Raw genomic sequence first — 14,158 nt, 5'->3', positions numbered from 1 at the left:
CCCACTTGTGCATACTCTCTCTGTCTCTCTCTCTCTCTCAAATATAAGTAAATGTTAAATTTTTTTTTTAAGCGGGTGTTTGGTACATAGTAAACCATGCACAAATGTTTGAGCTAAAAATACATTTGAGCATTTTCACATAAAAACTTGTATATGTGAATCTTCAGAGTAACATTATAATAGCTAAAAAGTGGATACGACCAAAAGTCCCACCAGCTGATAAATGGATAAATAAAATGTGGTATATCCTTATTATTGAATAGTATTAATAAGAAAGAACAGGGGCGCTTGGGTGGCTCAGTTGGTTAAGCGTCCAACTTCTCAGGTCATGATCTCACGGTTTGTGAGTTCAAGCCCCCCCACCCCCCACCATTGGGCTCTGTGCTGACAGCTTAGAGCCTAGAGCCTGCTTCAGATTCTGTCTCTCTCTCTCTCCCCCTCCCTACTTGCTTTCACTCTCTCTCTCTCTCTTTCTCAAAAATAAGTAGAAACATTAAAAAAAAGAACAAAATACCGATACATATTTCAACATGTGTCTTGAGGCTTGAAAATGTGAGGTGAAAAAACCCAGAAACAAAGGCAACATATTTTATCATTCCATTTATAGGAAATTGCTAGAAAAGGCAAATAGAGACAAAGTAGATTACTGGCTGCAAGGGGCTAGGGGCAGGGGGAATGGGGAGTGACTGCTAAATGAGTATAGGGTCTTGGGGGGAGGTGATGAAATATGTTGAAATTGGATAATGATGATGGTTATGCAACTCTATAGATATGCTGCAACTCACGGAATTGTAGACTTCAAAAGAATTTTATGGTATGTGAATTATTTCAATGTAGATTTTTAAAAAGAAATTAGACGGGCGTCTGGGTGGCTCAGTCGGTTAAATGTCTGTCCAACTCTTGATTTCAGCTCAGGTCATGATCTCAAGGTTTGTGAGTTCAAGCCTCACACTCTCAGTGTGGAGACTGCTTGGGATTCTTTCTCTCTTCTTCTCTCTCTACCCCTCCCCTGCTTGTGCACATGCTCTCTCTCTCAAAATAAATAACGTTTTAAAAAATAATAAAAATATTAATTAGAACCAAATGTGAAATCACCCTGAAAGCTTATTACTAAATATTTTTCAATATCTCAGCGCCTCTCAGATTACTGATGATAAATGAGATACAGCAGCCTTGTATAAGGTGAAAAACTTAGTCAACAAGCGGTTTTTCCTTCAATACAGTGTAATTTAGATTAGATTTTAATATAATAATAAGCCTTTGCTGTTAATTAGTTTTTAATTTGGTGGTATTTTCATCAATCTTATTTAATAAAACAGTGATTAAAAATTAATTTATAATTAATTTTGTATTTCCTTGAAATACATTGTATTTCCTTGAAAATAAAACTTCATAATTATGGCCAGAAATTACAAATAGTCTAAATAGATAAAAATTTTTCTTTAAAATTTCAAATCAAGTTAGGTTGAAAATTGGGTAAATCGTCTAGATAAGGATTTTGAGGATTAGGTAGTATCAAATGAGAACACTAAAACAGTTTAGTAACAAGTTTGATGTCCTTATTGAAAGGAAACAATCCATGGATTGGGGAACATACTACCCCCACTTCTGAGAGGATTTTGGGCAGGAGCCAGTTTTACAAAGTATGAGAGCAGCAAGATGAAAATGGCATGATTGGCTAGGAGGTTGGGGATTTCCTTGTAAGGCTAACAGGTCCTGTGTTCTAGGGTAGGGTAAGCTAGAGCTAAAGCTGACTTGAAGGATTGTGATTGGCGTATGCTAGGTTTCCCTGACAGGTGTTTTTCGTAAATGCAGACTGGTTTAGGTTTACATTTGTGATGTGGGCTGGGCCACTGAGGTGGTCTCCATTTTGTGGATCCCAGTACACAAATTAACTTTATCAGTAGTTAAAATATGTAATTTGAATTAATATTAACTTCCCAACAATAACTGTAATCTTTGTTGCTTCAATAACAATGTAAAAAATCTAAAGGCAACAGGTGTTTTTGTAAATGCAGACTGGCTTAGGTTTACATTTGTGACGTGGGCCAGGCCACTTAGGTAGCCTCCGTTTTGTGGATCCCAGTATACAAATTACAAATTAACTTTATCAGTACTTAAAATATGTAATTTGAATTAATATTACTTCCCAACAATAACTATAATCTTTGTTGCTTCAATAACAATGTAAAAAATGCAAAGGAAACAGAGATAGAGTGTGATTTAGACCAGAAATGATCAGTGTTTACAGTATTGGATTTGATTATTTAAATAAATCTATGTGAGAATTCTTTAAGAAGTTAATACACTCTTATTAAAGAATTATGCTGTGCATAGTGGTTCTGATGGATCTGATCTATATCATATCTAAGTGACTTAATGGAGCCACTTATGTGAGACTTTTAGGTCTTAATACACATTATCTAGTACCTGTTGATTCTTCATTGCACAGAAACAGTGACTTAACATGACTTAACATGACTTAACATTGCACAGAAACAGTGACTTAACACTAAAAGAATGAAACTTATTAAGAAACATTTCACTACATCTAAAAAAAACCTTAAAGAATTTGGCTTATTTGGTGTTGAAGAAATGTGACAGTTTCAGAGATATCCCATCATCAAAGCATATTTAATCTCAAAAGTTAACAATAATGAGATTGGGCTTTACCATATACATACTTTGTAAGAGAACAGTATGAGACAGGTTTTCCATAGAAAAGTGGGAAGAAAAATGTCAAAGGCAAATTAAAACTATTCTGAAGGAAACAAGAAATAAGGATATATTTTTTTTCTTTCTCCTCTTTGTTCAAGCACTGTAAGATCTCCTGCCCTAGAGCACAGAATTCCAGCTACTACCATGGTGGTTCAGTTTTATACAACTTCATTGCCATTTCTGTACTTGCTAGCTTGAAACTTAGTCACTGTAACATTGTTCACATGATAGTACATTCTGCCTTCCAAAAGCCTTCTTATTTATAGCTTTAAAAAAACATCCATTTATAATATGGGACTGCTTTTGATGTAAGTTGAGGCAAGACTGAGACTCCTACAGTTTGTCAGTCAGTGATATTTGGATTTGACTGGGCCAAGTGGGGAGGTTTCTCCCTAAGTGAAGGTTTAGGCTGAAGAATGTTAATGCAATAGAGATCTATTGATAAATTACTCCCATATTCCTGTTAACTTTTAAAAATATATTGAATGCCTATTATATGCAAGGCACTGAGCTAGATGTTGAAGATACATAGATGAAAGATCCAGATGTCACCTTTAAGAAAGTCTTTTAATTGGGGAGACCATTAAGGATCAGATAGTCACCATAATGTGATGACATAAATGCATGCATAGAGTAATTTTAATGTATCTAATTTAACTGGGGGTGCTCAGGGAAAATGTCTATATGTAAGAGAATTGTTTTTAAACAAAATCATAGCTGGGGGGGAAAACAGAGGAAGTCACCTACACAGAGGGAACAATGCAAAGTCTCAGACAACTTGACCTGGTAAGTTTTGGAAACTACAAGTTTGGCAAGTACTCTAAGGGGTTTGGGGGAGGGCAGAGGAAAGAATGAATGAGAAGGGGGGACGCCTGGGTGGCTCAGTCAGTTAAGCGTCCGACTTTGGCTCAGGTCATGATCTCGCGGTTTGTGAGTTTGAGCCCTGCGTCGGGCTGTGTGCTGACAGCTCAGAGCCTGAAGGCTGCTTTGAATTCTGTGTCTCGCTCTCTCTCTGCGCCTTCCCTGCTCACACTCTGTCTCTCTCTGTCTCAAAAATAAATAAAACATTAAAAAAAAAAAACCTTAAAAAGAATAAATGAGGAGACAAAACAGTTGAAAGATAAGGCTGGATATATTGAGTGCCTTAACATATCATGGTAATGAATTCAGATTCTATTCTGAAGGGTAAGGGATGGGAGAATTGAATTTTAACATAAAAACGTCTTGGTCTTTTAATCACAAAAAGATAACTATGAGAGCAATGTGAAATATGTAACTAAAGTTACATATTTGCTGCAATGGGGTGGAGAACTACAGGCAAAGAGACCACTTGGGATGCTATTGAAATATCTAGATGAGATGTGATTGTGGGAAAGACCTAAAATAGAGTATTTGCACTAAGGACCCATAGTACATTTAGTGTGTTTACTGGGCAGAGCTTACCTAAAGAAAAAAAACAAATTTTTGAGTTTCCTCCAGTTATCTTTATAACTCTTAATATGAACTCTTTATGCTCTTACCTCTTCATCTTGAAACTAAAATTTATATACTAAATGTAGAGAAATATAAACTAATAAAATTAGTATCTATGTGCTACTTGATTTTTTTTCTTTTTACTTTTTGCAAAAATTGCCTCTTGAAACAGAAATACAGATCTGCCACAGTTTAGGTTCTTCTAAATTTGGCCTGTCTGTACTAACTGTTGTGTTCCATATATGATGGCCAGTTTTCTCTACTAGACCTTTAAGAGATCTTGTTCATTCTTTCACTGATGTCATTTGACTTTCATATGGCCAGAAAGAAGCATTTATTACCTATTTCTGTTCTCATTTGCCTGAGACACAAGTGCTATTACACAGTACCAACAAGATCATAAAATCTAAACACAGCACAGGCTCTGAAATCACATGGCAGTATTTAGTTATAAGTGGCAATCAGGGTGATTTGGACTATGATTATATTATTATAGATTAATGAAATAAATCACAAAATGGGAAAAGTCTGGTAAAGAATCCAAAGATTCTTGTTTGAGAAAAACTGGTGTAGAGGTTATAAAAATCCTTTTGTCACATCTAAAGTCACATTTGTTGAGTCTGACTTTGTGACTCTGAGTAAACTCAAGAAATGCTTAGACAGGTAGGACAGATAAATAACTTGATTTTAAAGTGAAAGGGGTGCTGGTTGGCTTAGTTGGTTAAGTGTCCAACTCGTGATTTTGGCTCAGGTCATGATGTCACTGTGAGTTCAAGCCTGGAGTTGGGCTCTGTGCTACAGTGGGGAGCCTGCTTGGGAGTCTCTCTCTGTCCCTCCCCTGCTTGCACACGAGCATTCTCTCTCTCTCTCTCAAAATAAATAAAGTTTTAAAAAGTTTAGGGAAAGTAAAAGGAGAAAGAAAGGGCGTAGGTACATTTTAAGGTTCATTCCTGTTCTGGAACTAAGAACACAATATGCAATAGGAAAGAATTCTGTCTCCAGAATTACTATTAGGGCCATTCTCTAAATCCAGCCTCTGTATATGTTTTATGTTACTATGAGAAAATATTCTATAGAGTTTCAAGTTGATATAGCAGGAGTGATCTCTGCCCATCAAAATGAGGTATCCTACCTTTCTGTTTTGTTAGTAAGTAAGTCTCCTACCTTCAAGTAACAGGAGTTAGTTACTTCCTATAACTTAGGGCAGGAACTCAAACAGATCAGGAATAATTGGACTGAAGGTAAAATCATATTGAGTGGTTGGATGAAAGCTTTAGAAAGTTGGAGATTGGTAGCCAACGAATCTATATTTAACCTTAGATGTCACTGTATGGTTTGGGTTGGCTCTGGGACGCCCTTCTTTTCTTTTCTTTTTTTTTTTTAGTGCCAGATTGGTTTACCCACATTTTTCTCCCCTGCTATTATCAATTGCTCCCTAACAGAAACCAACAAGCTTTCTTTTTCTATCCTCACTTGGGGAAGAATACAATCTTACATTATCCTTTTTTTCCTTATACCTTTTTTTCCTGAAGCAAGTATGCACCCTGTTAAGTTTTCATAATGGTTTTAATTCTGGTAATAGAATGTCAGTATTTATATATGATTATAAGCAAGTATGGAGATCAACAAGAGAGTAGTTGCAGTGATAAAGAACTCTTATTTGAACCTGGTTTCCTTCCTATCATCACTTCCAAGCCCCCACTCAATAGATCAGACTCAATAGAAAAAGTCACAAGATTCAACTGTACTTTAAAGGAAAATTAGAAATGGTTATTGTAATACTGTTGATACAACAAATTACTACAAATTTAGTGGCTTAAAAAAAGTTATCTTAGATATTTGGAGGTCAGAAGTCTGAAATGGGTCCTACTGTTCTAAAATCAAGGTATAAGCAGAGTTGGTTGCTTCCTTGAGATTCTGAGGCAGAATCTCTTTTCTTGCCCTTTCCAACTTCTAGAGGCTGCCGGCACCTTGGTTCATGGTTCCCTTCCGTCTTCAAAGCCGGAAGTGGCTGGTTAGTCTTTTTCACATCACATTAATCTGACACACTTGTCTGCATCCTTTCATTTATAAGGATCTTTATGATTATATTGGGCCTACATGGATAATCGAGGAAAATCTACCTACTTGAAGGCCAGATGATTAGCTACCTTAATTGCATCCACAACCTTAATTCCCCCTTGCTATATAACATATTCAACGGTTCCAGGGAAACTGGGATGTAAACATCTTCAGTGGGAGTAGAAGATCATGGGGAGGCATTATTCTGGCTACTACAACTGTTTATAATTCCTTGGGTACTCAAGTTTAAAAGCAACTTTTCCCTTTCTTCCATCAGTTCCTACTTTGTTCTTCTAAATATATTTGACTACTCAAAATATGAAGTGTGAAATGGTACAGAAAGTTAAATATACTAAAGGTTAGGAACTTGTCAACTACATTTTGTCACTGATGACTCAGTTTTATTGAGGTAGTGTTGACATAATTTATATTTAAGCATGTTGTGAAGTGAATGGAAAATGAAAAAGTGCAGAGCATGGCCATGAGAAGAAATTAGAAGATAGAGTATTAGTTTAGAGTAACTCAGGGTCAAAGGAGGATATTTTTTTAGAATGGGAGAGGTTTGAGTATATTTATAGCCTGGAGGAAATCCTGAGAGAGATGAGATATAGAACAGAGAGATTAATAGATGAAGTCATTTTTTTCACAGGAGATGACTGTGGGTCAAAAAATTGAGTATTTGATTTTGAACAATGGGTAAACATCAGACTCTAGAGGGAAGAAGATTAGAATGGGTAAAAACAAAGATAATTTTAAATGGAAAGAGGCAGGAAGTTGACCATTAATACTCAGTTTTCTCAACTTAATTGGAAGGAGGGCTTTATCCATTCATCTATTGATGAACACTCAGGTGCTTCCATATCTTAGCTATTGTATATAATGCTACAATAAACACAGCGTTGTGTAATCTTTTCAAATTAGTGTTTTTATTTTCCTGAGTAAATACCCAGAAGTGGAATTACTGCATCATATGGTATTTCTATTTTTAATTTTTGGAGAACTCTCCATACTGTTTTCCATAGTTGTTGTACCAATTTACATTCCCACCAAGAAAATGGTTCCCTGTGGTGCCTGGGTGGCTCTGTCAGTTAAGCATCTGACTCATGGTTTCAGCTGAGGTCATGATCTTGAGGTTCGTGAGTTCGAGTCCCACATCAGACTCTAAGTTGGCAGTGTGGAGCCTGTTTGGGATTCTCTCTCTACTTTCTCTCTGCCCGCCCTCCCCCCTCCCCTGCCACTTGCAGAGTACCAACAAGATTATAAACCTAAACCTGTCTCTCTCAAAATCAAATTAACTTTAAAAATCCTTTAAAAAATTAAAAAAAGAAATTTGTCCCCTTTTTTCCACATTTTTGCCAACGCTTATTATTTCTTGTCTTTTTGGTACTAGCCATTCTGACTGCTGTGAGTTGATGTCTTACTGTGGTTTTGATTTGCATTTCCTTGATGATTATTGATGTTGAGCATCTTTTCATATGTCTATTGGCCATCTGTATGTCTTCAGCAAAGTGCCTATTCAGGTCCTCTATTTTTAAATTTTATTATTATTATTACTATTATTATTATGTTGAATTGTTTGCGTTCTTTTTACACTTTGGATATTAACTCCTTCGCAGATATGTCATTTACAAATATCTTCTCTCATTCAGTAGGTTGCCTTTTTGTCTTCTTGGTGGTTTCCTTTGCTTTACAAAAGCTTTTTAGTTTGATGTAGTACAAGTTGTTTATTTTTGCTTTTGTTTCTCTTGCCTGAGGAGACAGATCCAGAAAAATATTGTTTAAGTCCGAGTTTACTACCTATGGTTTCTTTTAGGAATTTTATGATTTCAGGTCTTATGTTTAGGTCTTTAATCCATTTTGCATTATTTTTGTGTATATTGTTAAGAAAGTGGTCCAGTTCCATTCTTTTGCATTTAACTGTCCAGTTTTCCCAACACCATTTATTGAAGAGGCTATCTTTTCCCCGGTGTATATTTTTGCCTCCTTTGTTTTAGATTAATTGACCATATAAGTGTGGATTTATTTCTGGGCTCTATTCCTCTCTATTGATTCTCTGTGTTCATTTTTGTGCTAGTACCATATTCTTTAGATTATTATAGCTTTGTAGTACAGTTTGAAACTGGGATTGTGATACCTCTGGCTTTGTTCTTTTTTCTCAAGATTACTTTGGCTATTTGAGGTCTTTTGTGGTTACACCCAAATTTAAGGATTGTTTGTTCTAGTTCTGTAAAAAATACTGCTGGTATTTTGATAGAGATTTCATTGAATCTGTAGATTGCTTTGGAAAGTATGGACATTTTAACAATATTAATTCTTCCAATCCATGAGCACAGAACATCTTTCTATTTATTTGTGCCTTATCCAGTTTCTTTCATTGGTGTCTTATAATTTGCAGAGTACACTTCTTTTATCTCCTTGGTTAAATTCATTCATAGGTATTTTATTCTTTTTTTGATGCAGTTGTCAGTGGGATTGTTTTCTTAATTTGTCTTTCTCATAGTTTGTTCTAAGTGTATAGAAATGTGGCAGATTTCTGTATATTGGTTCTGTATCCAGCAACTTTACTGACTCCATTCATTAGTTCTAATAGTGTTTTGGTGAAGTCTTTAGGGTTTTCAATATGTAGTGTCAGGTCATCTGCAAATAGTGAAAGTTTTACTTCTTCCTTACCAATTTGGATACCTTTTATTTTTCTTATCTGATTGCTGTGGCTAGGACTTGTAGTATTATGTTGAATAAATGTGAGAGTGGACATCCTTGTCTTGTTCCTGATCTTAGAGGAACGCTTTTAGCCTTTCACTGCTGAGTATGATGTTAGATGTGGATTTTTCCAATATGGCATTTATTTTGTTGATGTATGTTCTCTCTAAACTCACTTTGTTGAGAGTGTTTATAATGAATAGATGTTGAGTTTTGACCAGGGCTTTTTCTGCATTTTTTGAAATGATCATGATTTTTATCCTTCATATTGTTAATGTGGTATATCATGTTGATTGATTTGCAAGTATTGAACCTGTAATCCCCAAAATAAATCCTACTTGATTGTGGTGAATGGTCCTTTTAACATATTGTTGAATTTGGTTTCTTAAACTTTGTTGAAGAATTTTGCATCTATGTTCATTAGGAATATTGGTCTGTACTTCTTTTTTTGTAGTGTCTTTGGTTTTGTTACCAGGATAATTGTTGCTTCATAGAATAAATTTGGAAGCATTCAATCCTCATCTATATTTTGGAATAGTTTGAGAAGGATAGGCATCAGTTCTTTGAATGTTTGGTAGAATTCAGGGCACCTGGGTGGCTCAGTAGGTTAAGCGTCGGACTCTTTGTTTTGGCTCAGGTCATGATCTCACTGTTCATTAGTTCAAGCCCCACATCGGGCTCCGTGCCGACAGGGCAGAACCTGCTTGGGATTCTTTCTCTCCCTCTCCGCCCCTTCCCCACTCGTGTGCACATGTGCGTATGTGCTGTCTCTCTTTCAAAATAAATAAACTTTAAATGTTTGGTAGAATTCACCTGTGAAGCCATTTGATCCTGGACTTTTGTTTGTTGGGAATTTTTTTTATTACTGATCCCATTTTCTTAGTAGTAATCAGATTTTCTCCTCCTTCAGTCTCGGGAGACTGTATGTTTCTAGTAATTTATCCATTTCTTCTAGGTTGTCCAATTTGTTGGCATATAATTTTTCATAGTAGTCTCAATCCTTTGTAGTTCTGTGGTGTCAGTTGAAACATCCCCTTTGTTTCTGATATTGAGTTCTTTCTCTTTTTTTCTTGATGAGTCTGGCTAAAGGTGTATCAATTTTAGCTTTTCAGAGAACCAGCTCTTTCTTCTTTTTAAAAAAAATTTTTTTTTTTGACATTTATTTATTTTTGACACAGAGACAGAGCATGAACGGGGGAGGGTCAGAGAGAGAGGGAGACACAGAATCGGAAACAGGGTCCAGGCTCTGAGCTGTCAGCACAGAGCCCGACGCGGGGCTCAAACTCACAGACCGCGAGATCATGACCTGAGCTGAAGTCAGACGCTTAACCGACTGAGCCACCCAGGTGCCCCCAGCTCTTTCTTTATAATTGATCTACTACCATTACTATGTGTTTGCTTTTACAAGTGGAATTTTTTCCTTTTACAATTTTCTTCTAGTTGTGGCCTTTTCTTATTTGCTTATGGAATTCCCTTTAACATTTCTTGTAATGCTGGTTTAGTGGTGAACTTTAACTTTTGTTTATCTGAGAAACTCTTTTTCTCTCCTTCAATTCTGAATAATAACCTTGCCCAGTAGAGTCTTCGTGGTTATAGGTTTTTTCCTTTGAGCACTTTGAATATATAGTGCTGCTCCCTTCTGGCCTGCAAATTTTTGCTGACAAACCAAGTAATAGGCTTATGAGGTTTCCCTGGTATGTAACTATTTGCTTTCCTCTTGCTGCTTTTAAGATTCTCTATTTTTAATTTTGGACATTTTATTTATTTATTTGAGAGAGAGTGCATGCATGTGCCTGAGTGGGTGAGGAACAGAGGAAGAGGGAGACAGAATATTAAGCAGGCTCCATGCCAGCATATAGCCAGTGCAGGGCTCAGTCTCATGACTCTGAGATCATGATCTGAGCTGACATCAAGAGTCAGACGCTTAACTTACTGAGCCACCCAGGTGTCCCAAATTTTGGACATTTTAATTATGTGTCTTGGTGTGGACTGCCTTGCGCTCACTTGTTTGAGGTTCTCTGTATAGCCTAGACCTGGGTGTCTGTTTTCATCCCCCTTAAACTTAAGGAGGCTTTCAGCTGTTGTTTTCTCAAATTGTTTTCTGCCCCTTTCTCTTTTTCTGGGGCCTGTATAATATGAATGTTAGTATACTTGACGTTGTCCTAGAAGTCGATTAACGTGTCTTTTTTTTTTTTCTTAAATCTTTTTTGTTTTTACTGTTCGGCTTGGGTGCTTTCCATTACTCTGTCTTCCAGATCACTGATCCATTTTTCTGTATTCTCTAATCTGCTGTTGATTCCCTCTAGTGTATTTTTCATTTCAGTTATTGTATTCTTTAGCTCTGATTTTTTTTTGAAGTTTTTGTTAAAGTTCTCACTGAGCTTAGGGGCGCCTGGGTGGCGCAGTCGGTTAAGCGTCCGACTTCAGCCAGGTCAGATCTCGCGGTCCGTGGGTTCGAGCCCCGCGTCGGGCTCTGGGCTGATGGCTCAGAGCCTGGAGCCTGTTTCTGATTCTGTGTCTCCCTCTCTCTCTGCCCCTCCCCCGTTCATGCTCTGTCTCTCTCTGTCCCAAAAATAAATAAAAAACATTGAAAAAAAAATTAAAAAAAAAAAAAGAAAAAAAAGTTCTCGCTGAGCTCATATACTTCTCTCAAATCTGGTTAGCATCTTTATGAGCATTATTTTGAACTCTTTATCAGATAGATTCCTTATCTCTATTTTGTTTAGTTCTCTTTCCCAGGTTTTGCCTTATTTTGTTTGGAACATATTCCTCTGTCTCCTGATCTTGAAAGTAGTGATCTTATGTTGAAGGTGTCCTGTGGGGCCCAGTAGCACAATCCTCTCTGGTCACCAGAACCAGGTAATCCAAGGATGTCCCCTCTGTGGACTGCATTCACTCTCCTGTTGTGACTTGGCATGACTGCTGCAGGCATGCTAGTGGGCAGGTCTGGCCTCCAGCCTGGCTGGCTGCAGTGATTAGCCATGACTACTTATGGGTGTACTGGTGGGTAGGGGTGGACCCCTGTGCAGCTATGAGATCTGGCTCTAGTGGGTGTGCTGGTAGATAGGGTTAGTTCCAGTGTAGAAGTCTAAGAGTCTCACCTCCACCTTTGGTGGGCATGCTGGTGGGTAGGGCTAGCACTCCACCTCCCTGGGGCAGAAGTTGCTCTGGAAGGGCATTGGTAGTTGGTAGAGCATGTGACTTGATCTAGGGGTTGTGAGTTCAAGCCCCATGTTGGGTATAGAGTTACCCAAATAAAATCTTAAAAACCAACCACCAACCAACCAACCAATTAACAAACCCCAAAAAACAACTGAGGCTGCTTGCCAGGTGTGGTGCAGATTGGACCGGACAGGTCTGTAGGGAAATGCTGGGGAGGAACAAGTAGTATTCTCAGGACAGATGGAGAGTATCAGAACTGGCTCACACAACCGTCGTCCAGCTAAGCTGAAAGAGGGCAAGAAAAATGGTGCCCACCAGTACTGCCCTGCCCCTCCAGAACACCCTAAAATTAGATTTCCTTCATGTATAACCCAGGTGCTTTCCAAACTGCTGCCCCTGTGCTGGGTCTCAGACTAAGTGATCTAGTGCTCTGGCCTTATGAGTGGCGTCTTTGTTTCTTATTGCCTTCTGGCTCTCTTAGAGTTATGGTAAGTCCTACTGATCTTCAAAGGCAGATTTTATGGGGATTTATCTTCCCTGTGCAGGTCCCCACAGCCAGAGGTGCCTGATGTGGAGCCTGATCTCTTCGTTCCTTAGAGAGGAACTCCTATGATATCCCTCCTACTTGTGGGTTGCCAGGCCAGGGGTTTTGGTTCTCGACTGAGTCTCTGCCCCTCCTACTGTAATGAATGTGGCTTTTTCTTTATATCAGTAGCTGTGGAAAAGTTGTTCTGCTAGTCTTCAGGTTGTTTTCAGAGTGAGTTATATTAAATGTAGTTGCAGTGTGGGTGTGTCTGGCGGGGGTGGGGGGTGGAGGTGGGCTCAGGATCCTTCTGTTCTTCCATCTTCCTTGCAATCGGTACCTTTCTTAGTGTAAAATCAATAGCAGTTCTCAAAAATTAATACTTCCACCTCAAGAAACTCAGATGACAGAATAAATGTTTATGTGCCACGTGAGAGAGGGAGTGCAGAAAGAAGCGAGAGTGCATTTTATTATTTTTATTCCTTTAAATATTTTTTGTTTTTGAGGGAGAGAGAAAGCACAAGCCAGGGAAGGGCAGAGAGAGAGAGAGAGAATGAGAGAGAATGAGAGAGAATCTGAAGCAGACTCCAGGCTCTGAGCTGTCAGTACAGAGCTGGACGAGGGGCTGGAACCCACAAACGATCATAAGATCATAACCTGAGCTGAAGTCGGACCCTTAACTGACCGAGCCACCCAGGTGCCCCATGAAAGAATCATTTTAAATTTAATCAAGATCCATTTGGCAGATATTTATTGAGCAACTGCTATGCATTAGCTTCTGGGCTTAGCTTATAGAAAACTTAAGAGGTGATTTTCATACTTTTTCCCCTCAGGAGCCCTTAAGTCTATAAAACAAAGAAGCTGCCTGACTTGGAGGCTAGAGCCTTGCCTACTGAGAATCTTTATCATTTTCCCTCCATTTCCAATCCTCACACCCACTCAGGATACCTCAGATGGTTCTGTGAGTATCCCTCCCTAGTGTTCACTAAACAGAATCTGAAAAACCAATTGTCTAATAAATATTAATACCAAAGCCTCACTATAATAGTTATGAGATACAAATAATATAAAATATAGCAGAGATAAGTATAAAATGTGTAAAGAAGTGTAAAGTATAAAGATGAAGAGAATCTGGCTTAACAGCAGACATGTGATAAAAACCTGAGCATTTCAGTTGCTCAACTTCTCAGTATAAGCCAGCAATGTGGTCAGGGCTTGCATAAAGAACCTATACAGTTTTACTCCCAAAGATAGAAATGTATTGTCCAGCACAAAGCAGTTGCCTTTTCCTCATCTTCATTGGCCAGACCATAGTTTTAAAAATTTTTATGGGGCGCCTGGGTGGCTTAGTCGGTTAAGCGTCCAACTTTGGCTCAGGTCATGATCTTGCGGTTCGTGAGTTTCAGCCCTGTGTCAGGCTCTGCTGACAGCTCAGAGCCTGGAACCTGCTTCAGATTCTGTGTCTCCCTCTTTCTCTGCCCCTCCCCTGCTCACGCTCAGCTCACAGCTGTCTCTGGCTGT

General features: G+C 38.1%; 1 long non-coding RNA gene across 2 annotated transcripts in view; it reads right to left on the bottom strand.

Annotated features, from left to right (window-relative positions):
- Positions 1 to 14,158, bottom strand: part of LOC106984706 (uncharacterized) — a 34,635-nt gene continuing 20,477 nt past the window's right edge. Inside the window, exons 3-4 of one of the 2 annotated variants that reach the window (XR_008296221.1) lie at positions 2,501 to 3,762; positions 1 to 2,461 (exon numbers count right to left, since the gene is read on the bottom strand). This is a non-coding gene — a long non-coding RNA (uncharacterized LOC106984706). Of the gene's footprint in view, positions 2,462 to 2,500; positions 3,763 to 11,572; positions 14,155 to 14,158 lie in introns of those variants that run through there. The other variant, XR_008296222.1, reaches the window with a different exon arrangement.

The sequence above is a fragment of the Acinonyx jubatus genome, chromosome B1 (genome assembly GCF_027475565.1).
Source record: "Acinonyx jubatus isolate Ajub_Pintada_27869175 chromosome B1, VMU_Ajub_asm_v1.0, whole genome shotgun sequence".
NCBI lineage: Eukaryota > Metazoa > Chordata > Mammalia > Carnivora > Felidae > Acinonyx > Acinonyx jubatus.
Note: the sequence above shows the minus strand (reverse complement) of the source record. Positions and strands in the feature narration are given on the sequence as shown.